Source organism: Mastigoproctus giganteus, chromosome 2 (assembly GCF_048544385.1).
Source record: "Mastigoproctus giganteus isolate SK-2022 chromosome 2, ASM4854438v1, whole genome shotgun sequence".
Classification (NCBI taxonomy): domain Eukaryota; kingdom Metazoa; phylum Arthropoda; class Arachnida; order Uropygi; family Thelyphonidae; genus Mastigoproctus; species Mastigoproctus giganteus.
This window is the reverse complement of record NC_143576.1, coordinates 183,292,326-183,315,745: the sequence shown is the minus strand read 5'-3', so window position 1 is coordinate 183,315,745 and position 23,420 is coordinate 183,292,326. Positions and strand designations below refer to the sequence as shown.

The 23,420-nt window shown below is 37.4% G+C and overlaps 1 protein-coding gene across 2 annotated transcripts in view; it reads right to left on the bottom strand.

The window, feature by feature from the left end:
• Window positions 1–23,420, bottom strand: part of LOC150089819 (glutamate-gated chloride channel-like) — a 301,453-nt gene that overhangs the window by 229,908 nt on the left and 48,125 nt on the right. Inside the window, exon 1 of one of the 2 annotated variants that reach the window (XM_090389663.1) lies at window positions 9,711–9,806. The exons of the other annotated variant lie outside the window; for it this stretch is intronic. The gene's annotated coding sequence lies outside the window, so the exon portion shown is untranslated. Of the gene's footprint in view, window positions 1–9,710; window positions 9,807–23,420 lie in introns of those variants that run through there. 2 annotated transcript variants of the gene reach the window in all.

Sequence of the window (23,420 nt, the reverse complement as noted above, 5' to 3'; positions counted from 1 at the left end):
CACAATGTCTGCAATCCGTTTCCTGTATATGACCATTAAAGGGTCCCTAAAGAGAAAAAAAATATTCAAACAAATATAAAATTAACAGATTTTTCAAGCGCCCCTTTAAGGGATAATTTTTCCCCGTTGACTTATGTAATGATGTGCTGACATATTGAAAGATACACATAATCAAGATTTTTTTTCTCAAGCGTTTTCACTATGGAACCTGGGGACACTTCAAGATCGATCTTGATACTATTTAAACATCTGAACGTATATCTTATTAGAAAGGCATTTCCTTAGGTTCTCTTCTAAGACCACTCTTCTGTTAGTGTCAGTGATCCTCCTCAATTGCATGAGGATCCTTTCTAGTAATAATTAGTTTACTTTATGAAGACGATTTCAAGTTATTCTCCATGATCGGAGACATTGTATAACCTTTCAAAACGCAATTGATAACTTCATTGCCTGGAGCGATATGTGGAATAATGATGTAAATATTCTGAAGTGCTATGTTGCCATTTTAATTAACAGAGCGTGGATCTTATCTCATTACTTTGAACTATACTCTCAGAAATACAGTACTCTTTCAGGAACTAATATGACTGAAGATCTTTCCATATCAACAATAGCTTTGGACAGTACATTAAACTCCGAAAATTTTGCCTATGTTGTTTGAGTTTATTAAAAGACGTGCATCAAATACCCATTCTCTGACCAGTCACATAGCGAAATTTGCTTTTGAAAATTACAGCTAAATTAGAAAGCTTACTGAACTGGAGATGACAGGAAAAGAAATTCGAATTCATAAAAACTAAAGCTATATTTAAACTTTAGCCTCAAGGAAATTAAGATGTTTGCAAGGCTTGTCCTGCAATTTGTTTCTGTGGTCAACAGGATTTAAAACTTGATTCATAATGCAATGATCTAAATTATCACAGCAGAACGAACTTACCTTTGAAAATAGTTGCCCTGGCATTGCACGATATCAAATAGATGGATCTCCAAAAGGTTAAGTGATTATTTGTTCAAAAAGATGGCAGATGGTCATCAGATAGCAGTAGGTGTTTAGTGACAACACTCAGACAAAACAGCTTTAGCTATATTAAAACTTTCCAGCTCAGATTTCGCACGCCCAATGCAGCTCACATCGAACAATGTCTGCAAATATTTCATCAGATGTTTTTAGAGAAAGATGGTATTGCAAACATCTTATAAAGAGAAAAATTTTCACACCTTTTTTACTTGGAGTCTTAAAGATGAATACAAAAGTGTACCTCTCTCTTTTTATAGCTTTTTCCCCATCACTATACAATAACTACATATATAAAGCAATCAAAAAGATTGAATAAATTTTCTGAACTTGAAAAGTAACCTTTTCAGCTCCCACACGAAAGTCTTCAGGTATGAAGCCAAAGTTCAAAACCAGGCATATCAAAACGATTTGTTATTAAGATCTTTCCTTCCATTAACTTTTCCCTTCATCGAGATCTTTCCTCCGTGTTTCTGCTGGCCGGAGAAGTAGTGATGGATTCGGGGCTGTCCTTAATAGCTGAGAGAGAGAGAACAGGCCGTCAGTACCTTTAATCTAATAATACTCGCAACCAAGCTATATCATGTTGCGTATTCCTTTTCCGCCCAAACTCGAGATCGTTATTTTTCATCGCTATCAAACTTCAGTTTCTATAGCAACTGAACGAGAACCGATAGCACTCGCAGATCGTGAAATCAAATTATGTGCTTCGAAATGATGGATAGCTTGTTTTTATCTCCCTGGTTTGGCTAATAGATCTCAATGCACAAACAAATAGTTTATGGCAGCGATGACATTAAAAGGTGGATGTTTGCTTTTCGTTTATGAACACTAAAACTTCTTTAAAAGTTCCCTGAGGATTTGATTACGGAACTGTCTGAAAAGCGAATTACATCGCCCTATATTAAACGGTTTGGTTTTCTTCTAATCCATATTTTAACCAGCGACTTCTCTTGTAACTTTATGAATTATTTGGAAATAAACCCAAGAAACATTTCACGCTCTTGATAAAATTCGCCACTGTTTCGAACTGCGATAGCTAGAGCTTGAGAAAACTTGTCATACTCTTGGTCGTTGACAGTGTAGCAGGGAGAAAGTTTGGCTCTTGTGATGAGAGTTCATCGCAATGTCTTCAAGTACTTATTTCAACGTGTCAGACAAAGTAGAAGAGGCCCAAATATTCTTAACTTTGTTCTCACTAAGGATCCCGGTATTATCAAAGATTTTACATCGCTAGAGATACTAGCAAGCAGCAACCACAAAGTTATAAAATGGGTAGAGTTCAAAGAAATTCTGAGCGGTCAAAGATAAAAGAGAGGGTTTCAATTTTAAGAAGCAGGGGCGAAATACAAGATGCTGAAGGCCTTCTTATATTTTATTAACTGGGCTAGTTTTTCAGATCACTGGAAATGCTTAAACGAATTACTCTGGAGGCTGCAAACGTATTTTTTTCCAGTGGAAAGTATCACAAAAGATGGACTCCAAAATGGATGACAAGGGAATTGGTAGACCTTATACAAGGATTAGTTAGAGATTATCGCGTGACGCGGCCATATATATGTATGTAACAATATACTAACTATATTTGATAAACAACGCAAAAGCTAAGTATGAGAAATCACTGGCACAAACAGCTAAGAACAGGGTAGAAAGTTTAAGTCAATGCAAATAAGCAGGCAGTAAAGCATATAGGTCGTCTTCCTCAAGGTCTGAAGTGGCGAAGTCACTGAAAATCCAGCCGGAATTTCAACAGATACTTTGCATCCATTTTTACAATTGAAAGCACATTTCAGAAAAAGGAGAAACAGAGAAGGGAAGTCAAATTCGGTAAGTCAGTGAAATAATTCATGACTTATCTCTAACAGAGTCTCTCCACCTGTCTCTGCTGCGTGCCTTTTCAATATATACTTGTATCATTTACTTGGTTAATTATTATGATAAAGTTATAAAGCATCTGGAAACAATTTAAACATTATTTATCTAGGTTTTAATAAAGCTTTCGATTCGGTTCCCAATGAGAGAAGTACACAAGCTCAAACTGAAGCGTGCTGGAATTGCTTGGAATATCATCAAGTGGATCAGAAACTGGATAATGACAGGAGACAGGGTTATAATTAACAAGTATTCTTCAGAATGGAGTTTCCCTTAGGCTTTAGTGCTGCCGGCCCCTCTTATTTCTGCTTTTGTTAATTATATTGATGGCATGCAAGGAAAGCTGCCAAAAGCTTTATAAACGCGCTTTTCATGCTCTGTCAAATTAAGAAAAATTGTGGTGTTCCATTATCTACTAAAAGTTGAGAAACCCGGGGTTACACATATGGTCTGAAAGATGTCGACTGAAATTTACTCCTGTTAAAATTAAGTCTTCCATTTTGGGAAAAGAAATCTGGAACGACTAGGAGATACCGAATTAAAGGTGTTTCAGCATCAGACAGTTTAGAAATTGCGATACAAACAGATATGAAGTTTTTCTTGCAGTGTAAGCAGGTGGTAAGGAAAGCCCGTGGTATAATATCAATTGTCAATAAGACCTGTACCAACAGGGAGAAGGATACTATTATTCTTCTTTATAAAATGATGGTGCGATCATATCTGAAACATTGTTTTCAGGTTCGGAGGCCTCATATACAGAACTTCTAGAGAGGAATAAAAAGAAAGGCAACTAGATGGGGAATGCTAAGGGCAGTTCCTATGAGGAATGTCTTAGAAGGTGTAAATTGCGAAGCTGGAGACTAGATACCTCAAGGGTGATCTGAAATACCTCCCTCAATCAGAGTGATTGAGGGAGGTATTTCATGTTGCTACAAATTTTTGGGTAACAATTAGATTCCATAAAGTTAACCTTCGGGCAACGTGTTGTTGATCACTGGAGTAATATACCTCCTCAGGTAGTTGAGATAGAGTCAGAAAAGTTCAATGCGGAATTGGACCGTTATTTTTTGGCTTAAATTTTAAATTAAAATATGTATTTGCTCGACTTAATGTTATGTAGTTTTCACTTTATATTTTTTACAAAGAGTCAATTTTCCGTTCCATCCATTGTGCACTGTAATTAATTAAATATTGAATTGCGAATGAGCTGTGTGAAATCAGTACACATTATCTTGGCACACAAATTACCTTTATTATTTGTTGACCAAATTTAACTTATTGATTTAAAAGTACTGTATTCAAGAGACGGTGTGCTTATAGAAATCATCGAAAAATTCTCAAAACGATTACAATATTTAGATAAGTAGTTACTGGACAACACTTACGAAGAAAGTTTCTATCCCAGTCGTGTATTTCAGGGAATGCAATAAACTACTTCGAACTTCAAACTTCCTATTCGTGGAATAATCCTTACAGGGTCTATTTCTTCGTAATATGAACTTGAAAATCAGCCGTGCATATCTTCATATCAGTTATTTCTATTTCTGTAATCGATGGACACTCAGAAATTTGAAGTGGGCACAAATATCGTTCAGTTTCCAAGAGCCATTCAAGCCAAGAGACACATTGTGTCTACAAATCGATATGATTGAACAAGAAGAGATTACTCCTTCGATATTACATGTCCATGTCCTTCACCTCTTGATGTTTCTGTTGCCATCTTCTTCGCTTGATTGGTTTAGATAAACTTATAACCTCTTTGGACATCTTCCTTTTCTTTGCGTCCAGTTTGGCGTCTATAGATTCCATTTTCTCGAGAAAATGGAATTTGAATTGAGTATAGGGTCTCATCTTTCGCAGATAGCCCAGTAAATAGAGCTGCTTCTCTCTCACACCGCGAAGAATTGCTCAAGTTCGACTCGCTTCACCAAGGGAGTTCGAGGAAGAACTCTTAAAGATTATTTTCATCCCTTGACCATGGAGTGAAACTAAAGAAATATAAATTGAGATACTTCCAAGAAAACGATGTTTTCTTGCACGAAAAACTTCCATGAAAACGATGATGAAATGGAATCATTCATGTCTGTAAAGTAGGGGTCCTCTTTGGATGCCCAGGTCTAGTATCCATCTAATCAGCGGAATTCCAGACTCCTCTTACTAATCTTGCAGCAGCTGATCGCCAGTATTACAACAGTCTGATCCTCATTCGGTCGATAAAACTAAGAATTTGGGCTCGAAAGAAATAATTTTAATGAAAATGTCTTTTCAAGAAAGTTTAGTGAAGGCAGACAATATATGTGCTAAGTTTCTATTCAACTATGTGATAGTCATACCACAACAGAATCTACCACAATAGAATTATTTTTTCCTTGTAGACTCACAAATCATGTTAGCTATGGGAAGGCGCTGTCTTATTTTTTACTTTTCACCTGACATGCCTTGCGCTTATATAAAACTGAAAAATCACTCAACGGTTGTAATTAAGCAACGAGATGAGGGAAATTCCAGGATCGACCTGTTAGAGACACACACAGTGTCTCTAACAGGTCGATCAAGACGGACCAGTTGATCTCGAAACCTTGGTTAATCGATTTTCGGCTGTTGCTTTTATAAAGGCACTTCAGCAAAGCATCAGAGGAGGCAGATAAATAATAAAGTGGTGAATTTTAATAGTTATCCTTGAAAGGTTTTGTGATGTTGGCTACTTAGGCAGTGCGACTGTTTTTATGATATTTAGAGTAAACAAGTCACCAAATATTAATTCCTCTGAAAGTGTGTTCACGGCGTGATTTGTAAAAATTCTGAATAACTAATATGAAAAATCTACGTTACCTTTTTTGTCTTTAATCAAAGAAAATTTTAATGTAAAAGTCCACCTGGAAATTGGGCTGGCACTAAAAAAACAGCGAAGGTTTTATTTTTACTTTAGAAAGCTAAGAATTCCTTTTTTTTCTTGCTAAAAATCACGTTTTTTTTTTTCCCTGCTAAATGAACAGCACAAACAAGTGGTATTTAGTGAATAATATTTACATTTTTAAAGCTCCCTGGATATCATTTCAGGTCCTGAAATAACAAAATGGATTGGTTGAGTACGCGTCTATTATCTTTCATATTGTACAGTTGTTAATATACGAACAGACAACCCACAGCTAAAATAACAGGCGGATACCAACTCTCCAACCTACCTATAAGTAGTATTGGGTTAAAGACTTTTACACAAAATAAACTGATCAAAAATATATTCTTTTCTTCTTCTATCATTTTCTAAATTTCTGCATTCCTCCTGTCTAAGTGTCCAAAAGTTTCTCAAACCTTTTACTTCACTGATTTTCTTAAGTTCTGGTCTGTGCGTGATACACTATATTGCCGTATTCACGCAGATGTCGCAGCCACCAGTATCTTTCGCCAAAATGCCACATACAGAGACATGTCGTGAACCAAATTGTCTTACACTTTACGCAAACTGCCTTACACAGAATTGGCGCGATGCGGGATCACGGGGTTCGAATCCAGGCCTTTTCTACCCGATGTGGGGAGGATCGTGATTATATCTACTTGATATCCACAAGATTTGGTTAGTTAGTTATTTGGTTTTTAGGAGCATTAGCAACTAAGGCCATATTGCTCCGGGATATGCGGTGGTCATTCCCTGACCTTTCCGCATCCTCCGTATTTGGTGGTGACGGGCTCGAACCCCGGTCTAATCAAGAAGCGTGTGCTACGCACTGCTGCTCCTTCCCACCTGGCTACGGAGGCGCTCCTATCCACAAGAGTTTACACATTTGGGATTTTAAATAAAAATACAAGTTTATCCAATTAAAATGCAGTTCACTTTGTATTAATCCAATTAATGGCTAATACCTTAATCTGCATTACAAGGAAATTTTATTAAAAACAAACAAAGAATTTAATAAAAAGTGTTACAGAATGTGCTGAAAGCATCCACCTTGCTCTTATAGACTTGCTTTCACGCTTTTTAGTGGTTTGATGGAAAATTCAGTAGGTCAATATTTACCATTTCAAATTGTTACAAGGGAGCAGTGTTTAATCCCTATTATTTAATCCCTACTAATTTGCTCTGAGAGTAAATAACTGCAATAAAGTAATGTGATCATATTCCTAATCATGTGTTCTAATCATATTTGCACGAGGGGCATTCAAAAAATAAGTTACACCAGACATCATCTCTTGGTATAATTGCGCAACAAATGTGGCACCTGCGCAAAATGGAGTTCATATCATGCGCCCCCTGGTAGGTGAGCTTCGTTGACGTAGCGGTAACAGTTGTGTAGCACAAAGCGTTCATAATGGCACGTCAGCTAAATGTTACAAGTTCGAGGTACGCGGAACAGTACGATTTTTGTGGGCGAAACGTCTGAATTGTTCCGAGATTCATCGTGAAATAATGGCGGTGTATGGAGAAAGTGCAATGTCGCGTCCAGCCATAAGCTTGTCCAGCCAGCAGTTTGAAAGTGGTCGCACAGAATTCAGGATGCTGATCGAAAAGGAAGGCGATCAACATCGACCACTGCAGACAACGTGATGCAGGGTGATGAAATGATACGCAATAATCGAAGACAGAGTCGCAGAAATGGCAAAGGAGTTGGATATTTCGACAGGCAGTGTTCATTCCATCGTCCGTGAATGTCTTGACTAACGCAAATTGTGTGCACGATGGGTTCCTTGTTCACTGACAGAAGAACACCAAGGTCAACGTTTTTTGTCCTCTCTAGCCTTCTTTCAACGCTGTTCTGTGGAAGGCCATGATTTTTTACTTCGCATCATCACTAGCGATGAAACGTGGGTGCACTACCGTTTCACCCCAGAAACTAAGACAGCGTCTATGGAATGGAGACACACAATAACAACATCGCCTGTGCAGAAGAAATTCAAAGTTGTACTATTAGCAGGAAAGGTTATGGCCACTGTTTTTCGACTGTGAAGGAGTTTTTTACACGGAATTTTTGGCAAAAGGCACAACAATTAATGCTGCCTCATACTGCCAAACATTACGGTCTTTGCGAACAGCCATGAAAAACAAGGACTGGAAAGTTAAGCACATGTGTTGTTCTCATTCAGAACAACGTCACGCCACACAATGCACGCACAACACGACACTTGCTCCTAAGTTTTGGATGGGAGGTATGGCAACATCTGCCGTACAGTCCCGATCTTTTGCCTTGTGACTATCACATCTTCGGCAAGCTGAAAGAACATCTAGGGAGACAAGGATTTGCAAACGATGAGCAGGTGCAAACAGCAGTTCAACGGTGGCTGAATAACCAAGTAGTGTGATTTCTATAATCAGGGAATCACACGTTCCGAGAAGTGCTTACACCAACTCGGTGACTATGTGGAAAAGTAGTGCAAGGTATGTGCTTTCTGTTGCATAATGTTACATACCTCAATAAATGTCTCTTGGGCTACAATGGTCAAGTGTAATTTATTTTTTTTTTGAATTACAGTCGTAATATGTTCTTCATATTTCTAATCTTGTTGCTCCACTTCAATCTATGATTTTGTTTGCTAGTAGGTGATTTCGCAATTCAATGCCAAAAGCTAACCTGAAAGAAATGTATCAGGGACAGAGTTTCCATTGACGAATGGTTCGCAACCCATATACCAGGAAATTTGTCTCCTCCTTTTCTCATTTTACTAGATCATTTCTGAGGTCAAGGATCAACGTTTCAGCTGCAACTCCCTCCCATCCGTTCGGCTTTAAAACTCGTTTCACAGAACTGAATTACTAAGTATTCCCTAGAGGATCAGTCCCCACCGCATATACTTTTCCTATTTTTAAAGATACCATAAATAGACCAACCAGACTTGGAAAGCGCAGTTCACGGAAGTACTGACATATTGTGGTGTGAGTTACTTTTACACTAATTCAAAACAATCAACCAATGCTTCTGTTTCTTTAAACTGAAACATAGATCAATCAATCTTTTTTGAACACTTAGCGGTGGGTGCTCTGAGACAAATCTAACAGAAGATAATAATTGTCAACTTCCGTCGATCGTATGCCATCTCCTCTAGGGAGTTTGGCTACCAAGGACCTCCACTGTTCTCTTCTCGTCGAACTTTTATGGGCTTTGTTGCCCTCGTGGGTGGTACAGTTGATAGAATCTCCTTCCTCCCCACACCAGGTGGACAGACCTAAGTTAGAATCCCGTCGATGATGAGAGGAATTTTTATTCCTGTCAACTTCATATACTACCCATTTCTACTATTAAAGCTCTAGTTCTACTTTACCTTCATAAGTAGCTCCGTGAAGAGAAAGAATATAAAGGCATTAAGGCATTTTTTTTATCATGGATCAATTTATTCTGTCAGACGACACGATATCATAGATGGGTAATAATGCATCAATCCATAGATTTTTGAATAAGGAACTAACTCAGGAAGGCTGGTGTGTGTATATGTAATTTAACAGCTGTGCCATCACTGGACTGAAATTTCTCGGAGTAATGGCATACTCCGAAAAGTTTCAGCAGTTCCAACGAGCATGTTACTTTCTGCCATGAATGGGGTAACACCACACTTACATTCATCTCCTGGATGCGTGTGCACACTGAGCATTGCTGCTGTAAATTTACTACAACGCCATTTTGTGCAACAGCGTCCCTTCTAATATCTAGGACTAAAATTTGATTCCATAAAAAAAAGCCAGTAAATTTTATAATGTTACTATAGAAAACCCACTCTTCTGCGACTATTAGCTCTCTCGTAATCGACTTTAATTTTTTTCCAGCTTTTTAGAACATCACCATTTCAATTCGTGAGAATGAAAAAAAAAATTCTGCGTAAATGAAGGAACCCCTACCTGTCTATTAGCTAGCTGTAGTTCCAGCTGAAAAGCCCTTTAAGAATTTCTTCAATCACGAGTGGAATCTCACTGTACACTCAAAGTCGCATTTGTCCACTGAAGCCTCAGAGCTGGCATTGCTTTATGAACCCTCCCCCTCTCAATCACCATTCAATGAACTGTTTCTTGAGTATCTTTAAATATAACTTTTTGATACCAGGAAAAGGTAGTCCGACCTTAAGACTATCGCTCAAAATCGTTATTTTCCATCCAATCCCAGTATTATAAGTCTTTTCATATAAAACTACTCGATTGTAACCTAGGCAGGTCTTAAATCGACTTGTTGGTGAACATTTTGCATGGATATCCGATATTTAATCGATTGTAAATTAAATTACTTATTATTAAACACCTGTAAATGTTATCTTCATTATCGGGAGAATGGCAGTGCATATTTTAACTAATAAAAACAGCCAGAAGGGAAGGACACGCGCAGAGATTCCACACGGCAAACAGCCATTCAACGACATAACTGTGTCACGTGACCCAACTAGCTAAAGTTGGCACCGTTCATTGTTTCCACAGAATTCTTAGCACAGCGTGCTTTGCTGTGAATACAGCACTTTGTTGTTTTACTCTTCGGTGCAGGCATTTCTCCTCATCCTCCTCCTCTTCCTCCTATCCTGTCTGCGCTCGGGGAGGTTGCGCCGCCCATCCATCACTAACCGCTCTGCTCTCGCTTGTTTCTTAAGCACCTCGCATACGCCATAGCTTTAAAAATTGGTTATTAAGCGGTGTCCGTGCCCATAAATAATTTGCTGTTTTCGAGGGCCGAGCACAACGCTACGGACATAATCACACTCCAAAAACATTAGTCCAAACGTCACGGATATTTTTATGACCTGTGACGTCGTGTCTAGGCTATTTCTAGCTGTGCTCAAGGTTGAAGTTGCACACTGTTAGCTTCAAACTTATCTCGTGTGTTTCTTTTTTCCCCTCCCCCTCTCCCCACTTTCCTGTTCCTTCCAGGCCCTAGAATTCTTCGTCAGTGAGCTTCCTCGTTTCCAGTTTCTCATTACATCGTTAGTTAGCCTCAAGATAAGGAACAGCACTATTAGACTACCTAAATGATATCTTATCTCGGGTACGTTTGTTTCCGTTCTTGTACAGACGAATTCCAGGACATAAAATGGCCCGAAATTACTTACTTAATTACTGTATAAAATCGATACCTACCCTGAAGGCTATGCTGAAAAATGAGGGTTGTTTATCATTTTCCAACTGTAAGGAATATTTATGATAATACGGGCCAATATCGCCGTCCCCGATGTCAGTTTTAGTTAAAAAATGACTTCTTCAGATCTTGAAATAAGCTGTAATCTCAGAGGACAAGGTCAGACCAGCATTAAAAGAAGAATCTGCCGATCCCTGCAAAGCTTGTCCCTCAAGAAATTGGACAGATCGGCGAGCAGTTGTTTTCCTTAAGAACAAACTGCGTGTCGTAAAAAGGAATCTTACGTCCAGTTATGGTTTCAGCCATTTCGGTCCCGACACCGGCGTGCACGCATCTTTTCTATAAATGTATAGTTTACGGGGCAGTAACCTAGTGAGTAGGACAGCTTATATTGCATTTTTGTCAATTAGATTACCATAAAAAGAGTCATAAAATAAGTGATGGCATTAGCTCGTTTCTCATCTTAGTAGAGATTAGGGTCGCCGTATTTCCTGAGTTATAACCTAGAAAAATGAGTCCCTTCTTTCATCAGCTATGTCGTAAACTATGATCATAAAGCCAACTAGTTCGAAATTCGTATTAAATATGCCCTATTTTGCCGCCTTTCATTAGTTTTGGCTTCGGCGCACCGAGTCAATAACGGAACAGCGAGTAAAGCAAATTTTAAGATAATTTGTTGTTGTCCTTGACAGCATAATAGTTACGGTACTAGTAGTCAGTGTGAAAAGGTTTGAGCTCAATTCAGGTTTCTCTCTCTCTCTCGACATTTAGCTTTCCTTATCCGTCCAACATTCAAATCGGTCCATCAGTACAGATAAAAGGCATCTCTTTTAAGTTACGTAGTTTTCATAAACGATTGGCTCATCGGAAGCACTTGCATAGCTAGGGGGCTGTTGTTGTTGGGTTTTAGGAGCATCAGTGACTAAGGACATAGAGCTCCGTATACACTGCATGTGTTCTTAGGTTGATTTTCTGTTGGTTGGATGAAAAATAGAGAGTTTCCGGGAGAAAATCCATGGTATCCTCGCTCAAAATCGACTAACCCAGCCACGCTGTGAAAAAAGACCGTTAAATATTCTTCACGCCACCAACGGGATTCGAACTGTGGTTTTTTTTTCCACCTGAGGAGGCCGGCGATACTACCAATCGTGCTATCCACGAAGGCTTAGCTACTATGGGCATTTCAGCTAGAAAGAACATCCCATCGAGCTATTTTGACCAGATAGCACTTCGTTAAAACTTTATTTATTAAAACTCTGAGATAAAAAGGATGCATTTTGTTTAGTCAAAGATGCATTCCTGTTAGCTCAATGAGTTCGTTTTAATTTTATTATTTTTAAATCGTTTTTCGTTAACTTTCCATCACTTTCAAATGTATTAAAAAAAAAAAAAAACATTTCACAAGGGAAGTTTAGTTACTTCAATCTTAGCTACACCTTTCAATTATACCCTGGCGGGTGGCACAGTATATAAAAGCTCCATCCTCCTCACACAAGTGGAAATGCCCCGGTCTGAATTCCGCCAATGAACTGAAGTATTTTTATGGACTTTTTTTCACAACGTGGCTTAGTTGTCGGTCTCTGGTGATGACTGCATGGTTTTTCTTCCTGAAACTCAGATTTTTCGTCCATCGAACAGGCAAATCGACCACAGAACACACGCAATTTACAGGCATAATATATGCTATGCAATATGGACTTAGTCGTTGATGCATCTGTAATTCCACACTAACATCCTTCAATTAGACTATGTATATAAAGTGCTTAGCATCATAATACACAGCCATTTCTGAATAAACAGAAAATTTTTAAGGTGGCATCGTTTTAGGTTATATCTCATATTGTGAATGCCTTCACAACGAGTTGCCATGATATTGCACTACTTCGAATAAGTAACGCTTCACCTAAGGAGAAGACTAGTGTTACTTATTCTCAGATATGTACCACCACCCAGACAGCACTGTTTCAGGGCTATTTGATGTATGTATGTGAATATCTACTCGAATATCCACTTGTCCCTATTAGACTTAGAAAAGCAAAAAAGGTAGAGGGAAAGTTATAGTAGGAGTGGAAGAGGAAAAGAAACAGTGTAGAAGAATGAAAGGGACAGTAACTCCTTCAACTCACACCACTCAAAAACTCCTCGAATAGGCAACGCTTCCCCAGTGGAGAAGGCTGTTGTTACCTATTCTCGGAAACTCCGGACATCATCAAGCTCCCCCTAGCAGCACTGTTTCAGGGCTATTTGGCCCTTCGTCAGTGAGTGGGTAGGTACCCAAGTGATGCAATGATGGCAAAAACAGTTATGAAGTATAACTCCACAATATGAGAGATGCCTGATGGTGTATGATGTATTTAGACTAAGGCGCATTTAGGGCTAGAGCCTCAAGCTGCGAACAAATTTAGACTATGTATATAAAGTGCTTAGCATCATAATACACAGCCATTTCTGAATAAACAGAAAATTTTTAAGGTGGCATCGTTTTAGGTTATATCTCATATTGTGAATGCCTTCACAACGAGTTGCCATGATATTGCACTACTTCGAATAAGTAACGCTTCACCTAAGGAGAAGACTAGTGTTACTTATTCTCAGATAGGTACCACCACCCAGACAGCACTGTTTCAGGGCTATTTGGCCCTTCGTCAGTGAGTGGGTAGGTACCCAAGTGATGCAATGATGGCAAAAACAGTTATGAAGTATAACTCCACAATATGAGAGATGCCTTAGTCTGGCGCCTTAGTCTAAATACATCATACACCATCAGGCATCTCTCATATTGTGGAGTTATACTTCATAACTGTTTTGCCATCATTGCATCACTTGAGTACCTACCCACTCACTGACGAAGGGCCAAATAGCCCTGAAACAGTGCTGTCTGGGTGGTGGTACCTATCTGAGAATAAGTAACATTAGTCTTCTCCTTAGGTGAAGCGTTACTTATTCGAAGTAGTGCAATATCATGTCAACTCGTTGTGAAGGCATTCACAATATGAGATATAACCTAAAACGATGCCACCTTAAAAATTTTCTGTTTATTCAGAAATGGCTGTGTATTATGATGCTAAGCACTTTATATACATAGTCTAAATTTGTTCGCAGCTTGAGGCTCTAGCCCTAAATGCGCCTTAGTCTAAATACATCCTTCAATTATTAATGTTCAATTATCAAAATGGTCTTCAACAAACAACGAAATCTAAAGATTAGATTTTGCGATCATTATTTAGTGCAATTATACGTGCAGCGTTTCCGATTAAAAGGTATAGTTCTAGACTTTGTATTATCGGACACATATATATTCACCAACATTTTGTACCTTTATAAACTTCAGAAATTCGTAAATATAGTGACACTTATTGTCACCCTCGCAGGACACTATATTGAAAACATGTATTTTCCAAAATATCAGGCCAGCTTTCAAGCGAAGGAGTGAGGACTTTATCTATTCCATTACCAAGAAATTCTGCACAAAGTGCAACAAACAAAATCGACTATGATGAAGTATTCAGACGGAAAACTCCTCAACAGAAAAGCATGTTTTATTTGCATATAAACTCATACCTGGAGAAGCCGATTCCCATTACGACCTCCTCTTATTCTCTTCAGCTAGATTTACAGCCCCGTTATTAGCCAAGTATCATATTTTTCCTCGCTAAAATCAATTTCGCTCTTCCTTTAATATTCCGACAGCCAATATGTGCTCGAGATGGTGCAGTGGACTGCAACAATCCTGACCTAATCATGCAACGATCTTTATGTAATATACAACATTCCTTCCTCACTTAAGAACCCCCATGATGGAAAAGAATAAGAGCCAAAGTGATACCAAGACATGAGCGAAAGCACGGTTGAATAGAGGTAAGTAGTAATCAGCCCGCACTCCGAACACGTACAGAAGGACCAATACGATACACCCTTCCGCCGATAATCAATGACGGAAGCTATTTTCTCAGTAATGGTGCATCCATCAGTGTACTTATCGTAATCATGGCTGCAGCCACGCATATCAGATTGCAACTTCTGTTTATACACAGTATACAAAAGAGAGACTTTACAAAAGTATCAAATTTCTATTTTTCCATTAGGTAATAAGTTCAGATCTGAAGGATCATCTGATGCAGTTTAAAGCCTGTTTAGTTCTTCTTATGACTGGAAGAACAGTTTTATTTCTATAAATATGAATAATTAAAAATAAAATATCGTTTTAATTAAAAGAAAATCTTTAAAGGATTCTCTTTCTGAGCAATGTCATACAAGGAGTTGGACTATGAAATTGATAGCTTGTGTCACTAAAGATTAATATGAATACTTCGAGATATGGCAGTAAACCTGTTTGGGTAGACTTATAGTTCTAGAGAGCCATTGGTCAAACCCGTGAACACATCTGACTCTGGAATTCCCAGTATGGTGAATCAAGCGTACGCACAACTGGAACACAGCAAAAATTCCATATGTAGAATTCAACGTACACTGTACGAACATAAATGTCCTTGAATCCAGCATGATTACAACTGTTGTTTCTCCACGCAGTATGGAGTCTTGTCTAGTTGGGAGGAATTGTTATGGTCTCTCTCTCTCTCTCTCTCTCTCTCTCTCTCTCTCTCTCTCTCTCTCTCTCTCTCTCTCCACACTCTAAAAGTTAATCTTTTTGGAAAGTTGCCTGGACGTTTCTCCCAGAAACTTGAGTTTTTCGTTCAGCAAACAGGAAAACAGATGGAAGAAGTTATAGTCAGAATGCCTCATGGCCTTAGCAAGTAACACACACTGAACAGCTATAAAGTAATCTTTGATTGTCTATATTATTCGTACCTGCTGTGCAACAGCATCACTTTTATGCTCTTAAAAAGAATTGCTTTCAAAAGGATTGAAATTTGATTGAGGTTTCTTCTTCACTGGCGAAAACTAGGGATAGGATTTCCAGTCAAAGGAGGAAGACAATGAATGAGGAACAGAAGCTTGGAAAACTTCAGCATTAGTTATGAATCTAGACAGAGCCATCTATCAAGACACGTAGTGAGACTGGTCAGAGAGAAATCCGGCTGCAAAAAATAGAGGTAGATCATGAGATAGGTCGCTTAGAAATACCTCGTAACAAGCATAGCTAAAGCCTCAGAAATTTCGAGAGGAAACTTCTTGAGTTGCTTCGAACTTTTCTATGAAGTTTATCCAAAGATGAGCTAAGGTAGCAGTGAATAAACACTAAATTATTTGCCTTCAATATTTTTTTTGAAATCAGTCCATACTGATAGTCTTTAACCACAGGCAAAATCCAAGTAGTATAAGCTCTGGTGGTTAATGGATTTCTCTATTACGTTTGTAGTTGCGTGGGATGATTTAGTGCAATGGAACGATAACTGGAAGGAGGGATTTTTCACCCTTTTTAAAAAAATAGGCTGGATATGGGCAAATTTTCTTGTACCAATGGAATAAGAGAGCGTAAAAAGGCGACATAAAAATAGGAGTTAACTCTTAAGCACAGATTTCAAGAACAAGCATAGAAATGCCATCAAAGCTTTGAGACTTTTTGGCATCAAGACTGATCGGGATTCTTTAATATGTCAGAACACTAAGAGAGACAGTGAATGGAACATGTTCGGCATGGTAGGAGGAGATTTATCAAGGTCATCGATGCAAGAGTTAGAAGAAAAGTAAGATACGCTGATAAGCCAGCTTTATCTTTAGATGAAGATGCAGCAGAATTTGAAGTAGATGGAGAGAAATAGTGGCCAATACCAATAGTATGACTCTCAGAGGTGATTATTATAAACGGTAACTGTAGTAAATTGATGCTGAACCATTAATATGTAAAACTTATGTAATTTCATTGTAATCCCACACTTCTGGGTTCTGAGAAAAAAAAAACTACAAATAAAAAGGTATATTTGTCGCCAAAAAATTACATGTAGTAACGTGAATTCTGTGTCCATTTACTGTACGCACACATTACCTAATTAAAACAGGCCACTCAATTTAGATGTCCTTAAGTTAAAAATGAGTTTCAGTTCCATTTATTAAAATATTGTTTATTCTGTTGTATTATTATTAGAGCCTGTTTTTTCGCGCAAATTACTAATCAAAGACACTACATTATTTCAAGAATAATTATCATTTCTAATTAATACGATTGTGGTTTTATGCAGAGATCTTTGCTGGTTATATTATTTTATGACAAAATTAAAAACCAGCAATAAGACGAAGACCAGTCATTAGATTTTTTGGAATTCATGATGTACTTCCAGTGAATCAGCGATAAATGCTTAGAATTTACTAGTTTTCTAGATCACATTGACATGCAAGAGAGGTTTGTAGCTGCTTTTACTGGCCAAGATAGCTGAAGCAATAATACAGATGCCATTATTACTTCTGAAGCAGATTCCATAAGATTTGATATATGGCACGCTTCGCTTCTATTCCAAATCACAGCATTTGTAATGCAATTCTGATTTTTGCACATAAAAACGTCGTATACCATCCCAGAAAGAAAACAAAACGTTTCAACAGAAGAAATATTAATGCTCTAATTTCAGGTTTCGCAGGGCGATGCCGCTTAATTTAAGAATGGAATTCATAGCAGTCGAGGGAATTAATGAATCTAGCAGACAGTGGTGAATATCCATCGAGCCACAGAATAAACCGCACAAATATTTTCGCGATGATTTATGAGTAAATGCGAGTATTTCCGCTTTTTCTAAGACAACAACACGAAGCTTTATCTGTCTTCCATATTTCATTTGATTTTTTTCCTTCTAAGAGATATTTAATAAAAAGTAAGATTGCGCCAAAGATTTTTTACTGTATTGAAATATAGAAACAGCATGCAGATATTGTTAAATTATCGGAATTTTTCTGTTTAAAATAACCCCAATTTTCTGTAGTTTTAATCTTGTTCACAATTAACCGCACTGAAAGATGCACGTCGAAAAAAGTGGAAAAATAACTAATTAAAACAATTTCACAATCGGTTATGTATTCTGGTATTGCGTACAGAACGTTGGACAAAAATATATGCAGCCTGAATTATTCTGATTTATTTAAAAGAAATTTTTCTTTTGGAAAAACTATTCCCAATTATCTCACTAATGAAGGTAATACTGTCATTCAAGATGCGTGTTGTGTAACTTAAGCACCAAGACAGCTATGGCCATGAGGCGCCATTATATTGTGCCTTTAATTGCGTGTATTCTGTGGTCGCTGTTGTAGTCGGGTATTAGGAGCATCAGCGACTAAGGACATATAGCTTCTTATATACTGCCTGTAAATTGCTTGTGTTCTGTGGCCGACTTTCTGTTTGCTGGATGAAAAACCCGACTTTCCTGGAGGGAAAAACCATGCAACCCTCCCTCGCCTGAGACCGACTAACTCATCAAGTTGTGAAAAAGACCCATAAAAATTCCTCACGTGATCGACGGGACTCAAACTCGGGTCTTTTCCACCCGGTTTGGGGAGGATCTATCATTAGAAATAATTGGACTAGACGAGACGTTAAAAAAAAAAAAATTCGCCATAATTCTGCAAGCCTTTTGAGGGAAGAGAAATATTAAAAATTTCACAATGCATAAACAACAACGACAAAACACTGAACACGTTTTTTCTGCACAAGAATTTGTATTCCTCCTAGAGTTCAGATATACGAAAAACAAATAATAATATAACGCTATTTTTACAAATTGGCTAACTTTTCGCGAAGCACACCCAAAAGCATAAAAACTTTAAGATATAAAGAAAGGAATTATAGAAAGTCCTCTAAAGAAACAATAAATGAAGATTTACCACAAATTTATTAGCAGCGTCCAATCCATTCATTTCGAATTTAAGGCATCCCCCAAAAAAATGCTAAAAACATGCATCAAGAAATGTTTAATCTTTTGAATTATACCGCATAAACTATAAACAGTGAAAGAACAGAAGAAGAAAATTAAGAAGAGACGGAGGATGTAGTTGAGGAAAGCGAGGATGACGCAAGAGCGATTTCAGCTGTTTTTGTTGGCCTATTTTACTGGTTTATTTTAAATATTTGCCTTTGAGGATTAAGTGTTTGTTTATTTTACGTGCCAGGCTATGGAGCGCAATCCTGAAATTTTTATAAAATTGAAAATCCAGTCACCTGTCGTCCCAGACTGATGACTAACATGGCCGAAGCTTATAAAAATAATCGCGTTTCAAGTGATTTCAACCTAGGCTTTTTTCTGTAAAATATTATTACTGGCAACGATCCAAAAGCAAAGTTAATACAGCGCCAGCCAAAAAAAAAAAAAAAAAAAAAAAAAAAAAGAAGTTTAATTTCTCTATTCCTTCCAATAGTTTGTTTAAACTTCTTAAAGTTTATTAACTACTGACCTCCACAACATTAGGCGGAAATTTAATTTACAAAATTTGAGTACTGGAGAAAAATAATGATTGCAGATGATGCGATGGATGAATTCGAATTTTTGCACATCTATTCGGCAACATACCGTTTCAAATTTAAATTTATATCCCACATGTGCGTTTTCATTGAGATGGGTCAAGATGCCATCAACATTTTGTTTACTTAACTCTTTTGAAGCCTTATTCACTTCGATCAGGTCACCTAGAAAATGTCGTTTCCAGAGGCAGCAATTGATAGAATCCCAATCTTTCATGGTAATGATATCCATTTGTGTCCTTAAACGACCTTGTTGCTCTTCTCTTCAACAACATTAGTTGTTGCAGAAGATGTGTGGGAGCTTTTTTGCATTGCTCAGAGAATTTTATGTCATAATGTACAATTACCCCTCGATCGTTTTCGTATTCCACCATCTTGAATTTGGTGCCACAGAGATGGTATATTATTCTCCAATTCTGGAATTACCGCTGCTCATATGTAGTACCTTGTATTTGTCATTGTTAAATTTCAATTACCGTTTTCCAGCCCACTTGCTGAGTTTATCTAGATCCTTTTGAAAAAGCATACCCTGATTATTGTCATTAATCAATGTGTCCACCTTTATATCATGAGAAATTTTAGAAATCAAACTTGCAATACCTACATCGGTATCAAAGACAGTAAGGGTCCCAAGCACGGACCCATGTGAAACCCCATTTATCACATTAGATCAGGAGGATCCGTGGTCATTTATATCCACTCTGTTTCCTCTTTCTCTCCATCTATCTTTTTCCTTTACGTCCACTTAACCATCCCTTTATCCGTAGTAGTGACTTGCCCTTAATGTCACATTTCTCTAAGTTATACAACAATAAGAGGGTAGCAATTATTGCAATCACTATGTTATCGGCGATAATCCTTCAAGTGGTTTGACATTTTGGTACTAAACGCAACAAAAACAGGAAAAATGTTCGTGCCGTTTACTGTAAATAACTTGGAATTTTTCTAAAATACTAAAGCCTTCCCTATAAATGTATGATAAACCCATATTATCTTATCATCTGTGAGAGGATCGGGTGAGATTTGTCTTATGTACCAAATCCTTTATTTATCCATCTTTAAGTATTTGATACTTAGTAGTCGCCTAAGATCGTTTTTCGTTATGTTCATATGTCAGTCACTAAACCTACACTCTAAAACGAAGTTGTAGAGAAGACATCCATTACTGATACATCAGATTATCTTCTGTCCAAATGTCTCTCCTCCGTTGAAGGGAATTAGATCACGGGATGCTAAGATGCGGTCACCCGATCCGTTTCTTTATCCATCTGTCTATTCATCTATATCCTTGGAAGATAGAAAACCCAAAGAAGACTTTTGAAATTGCCCATTCAGGCGGCATACCCGAAGTCTTTGTAAGATCTGAAGGCCTACCTTTTATACTATTATCTTGGCAATTCTAGAGTGCTATATTTTTTACTCCAGACTTAAGGAGTTATAAAAACCCATTCTACTCGAATCCTTCATAATTCCCTTTATTTTGATATCGTTAAGACTTACTGTAAAACATCCAACTGCTCTCTTTTAGTTAAACAAGCACTAAAAATTCAATTTGTTTCACTGTGTGCAAAGTTATCATTTAGGACGCGAATCTCTGCCACTGTAAAGCAGAGCATAATATTCATTCATCACATTTGGCCTTAAAGCGACTTGGATATTTCAATAACAATAAACTGCAATGTCCTCCATTAAAGGTGCTAATCCAGTATTGCTACATTACAGTACAACTAATTGAAAATATGAACAATAAGAAAGACTCCATTATATTAATTGAAGTTTCTATGCCCAACTTGCTCTTCAGTACTTTCATAATGTGATAATAGGATAGGAGATTTCCCGTGAACCATATTTAATTATTTTTGACAATAAAAAGCATATTCTCGAGATTATTCATTCTGTGCTGTGGGTTTTCCTTGAATATATCAATTCGGGCAGACACAATGGCCCATCCTTAAACAGAATCAATCTAGTCCAGCCCATTTAGCTAATCTCTTTTAAGCAAACAGCGATTAATCTCCTAAGAGTGTTCTACCTAGTTTTAATTAGCGACATTATCCCCTATTTGATAAAGAACATACATCACTTGCAATTTCTTGTTCGTCTGGAAAAAGCCAGTTGATTTATGACTTTAGAAATTGAAATATCTCGCCTTCCAGGGATTATCGTGGGATGCTTGCAAATAATTACTTTCTCATAAACTTGGCCAGGAAATTGTTAAAGAGTAAGGAGTAATTAAAAGAGTAAGGACACGACGAGTTTAATAAATAAATGAACTCGAAAACTCCCTAAAATACCTGTCAGTTTTTCAGCTATGAATAAAATATAACATATTTGGAAGATAGCTGGGTTATTTTGAAATCCTTTTCGTCCTGCTCAATAAACATTGCTTTTCTTTTAGTTCCTGGTACGAGGATTGCATTAACATGCATTTTAGTAAACTGTTTTTATAGGTTGTTCCAAAGTTTATATATCTAGTATAGCACACAGTATTTTATTAAAGTAAAATAAATACGTTTCGTGATCTAAACCCATAATAATCAAAATGCCATTTACTCTTAATCCATTTACTATTGAAATTTAACCATTAAAAGCCATAGATGCACGAATTCTTTTGCGGTAGTTCCTTGAATGTTTCTTATAACAGAAAGGCAGATCTGAAGGCACGCTCTCCCGCTGTTTACGTTCATTTCCGTATATTCTCGTACTCCTTGGTCTCGGGCTTTAAAACTGCGGATGTAGTGTTTGTTTAAGAAAATAACGTTTTTTTCTTGCGAGCTCAGACTTCTGGATCCGTGTATGATGGACTTAAAGCATAATTCCCAATACGCAAAATAAAAAAAAAAACAGGCTGTTTCGTTGTAATTTATCCAGAAGAGGGCAGTGGGATCTTACTAATCTATTTCGGTTCTAGTTGCAGCAGCATGGAAATAGAATGGAAAAGTAATAACTTGACTTATTCCACGAACTGCCCTGAAAGCAAGTTCAGACTATTAAGGCTTGTTTTCCCTTTACACCCCTGACTAGGGGTAGTACGATTGCTGTCAAAAAGAAATAGGTAATCTTGTAATCTTGTCTCGACCATTGGATTTCATATGGATCTTTTCACATTATCTGAATTTGACGGTTTCAGATGAGAGTTGCACAGTTTTTCTAGGAAATCCCTTTCTGTATTTTGCTGCAAGGAATTCGCGTGTTTTCATGTAGCAAAATAGGAAAGCCCATCATAGAAAACATACAATTTACGAATATTATACTGTATATTGACACATCGTGGCTTTATCTTCCACTGTTCTTATTCTAAAATAAGAAAACAAATCAGCCCCTTGCGTCTTCAACCAAGGTCAACCTGCATTGCCATCGACTCTAGATTTGCACTTTAAGCATAGATTCAGTTGTTGTTGTTTGGTTTTTAGGAGCATTAGCAACTAAGGCCATATTGCTCCGGGATATGCGGTGGTCATTCCATGACCTTTCCGCATCCTCCGTATTTGGTGGTGACGGGCTCGAACCCCGGTCTAATCAAGAATAGATTCAGTCAATAAATTTTAGCTGAATGTGGCTAATAGCTCCGGAAAGCAGGATTTAGCAGTATCGTGTTAATCGTAAATATTATTACATTAATTTTAAAATCATTTTAATTCTTGCATAATATAATGTTTTAAATCATGCATTTACTTCTGAGGTTCAATGTAGTTTCAACGTTAACTCACATGTTTCAGCGTTAAAAATATGCATGCTAAAGATGTCAGACCTCAGTTTGCAAAAAAAATAAATAAATAAAATAAAAATAATGGTTATAACAGCGACAACGGTACATCAATCAAATTGTTCCCCTATTAATGATTCTCTGAAGAAGCAAGATGATTGATACTGGGAGAATAGCATCAGAGGGCGGGTATCAAAATGTTTTCCCCCGACCTTCTGTGTATTCTATAAAATTATTTTTTTGCTATATTGCTTGTTTATCTAGTAACGTATGCCAGAAGTTTCATTGTTCTAACTTACGTTTCTTTTGTTACAGAACTGAATCTGTGAAGAGTGTCATTATGGATAAAGTTGAAAAGCGATCCATTATCAAATTCCTCTTTTT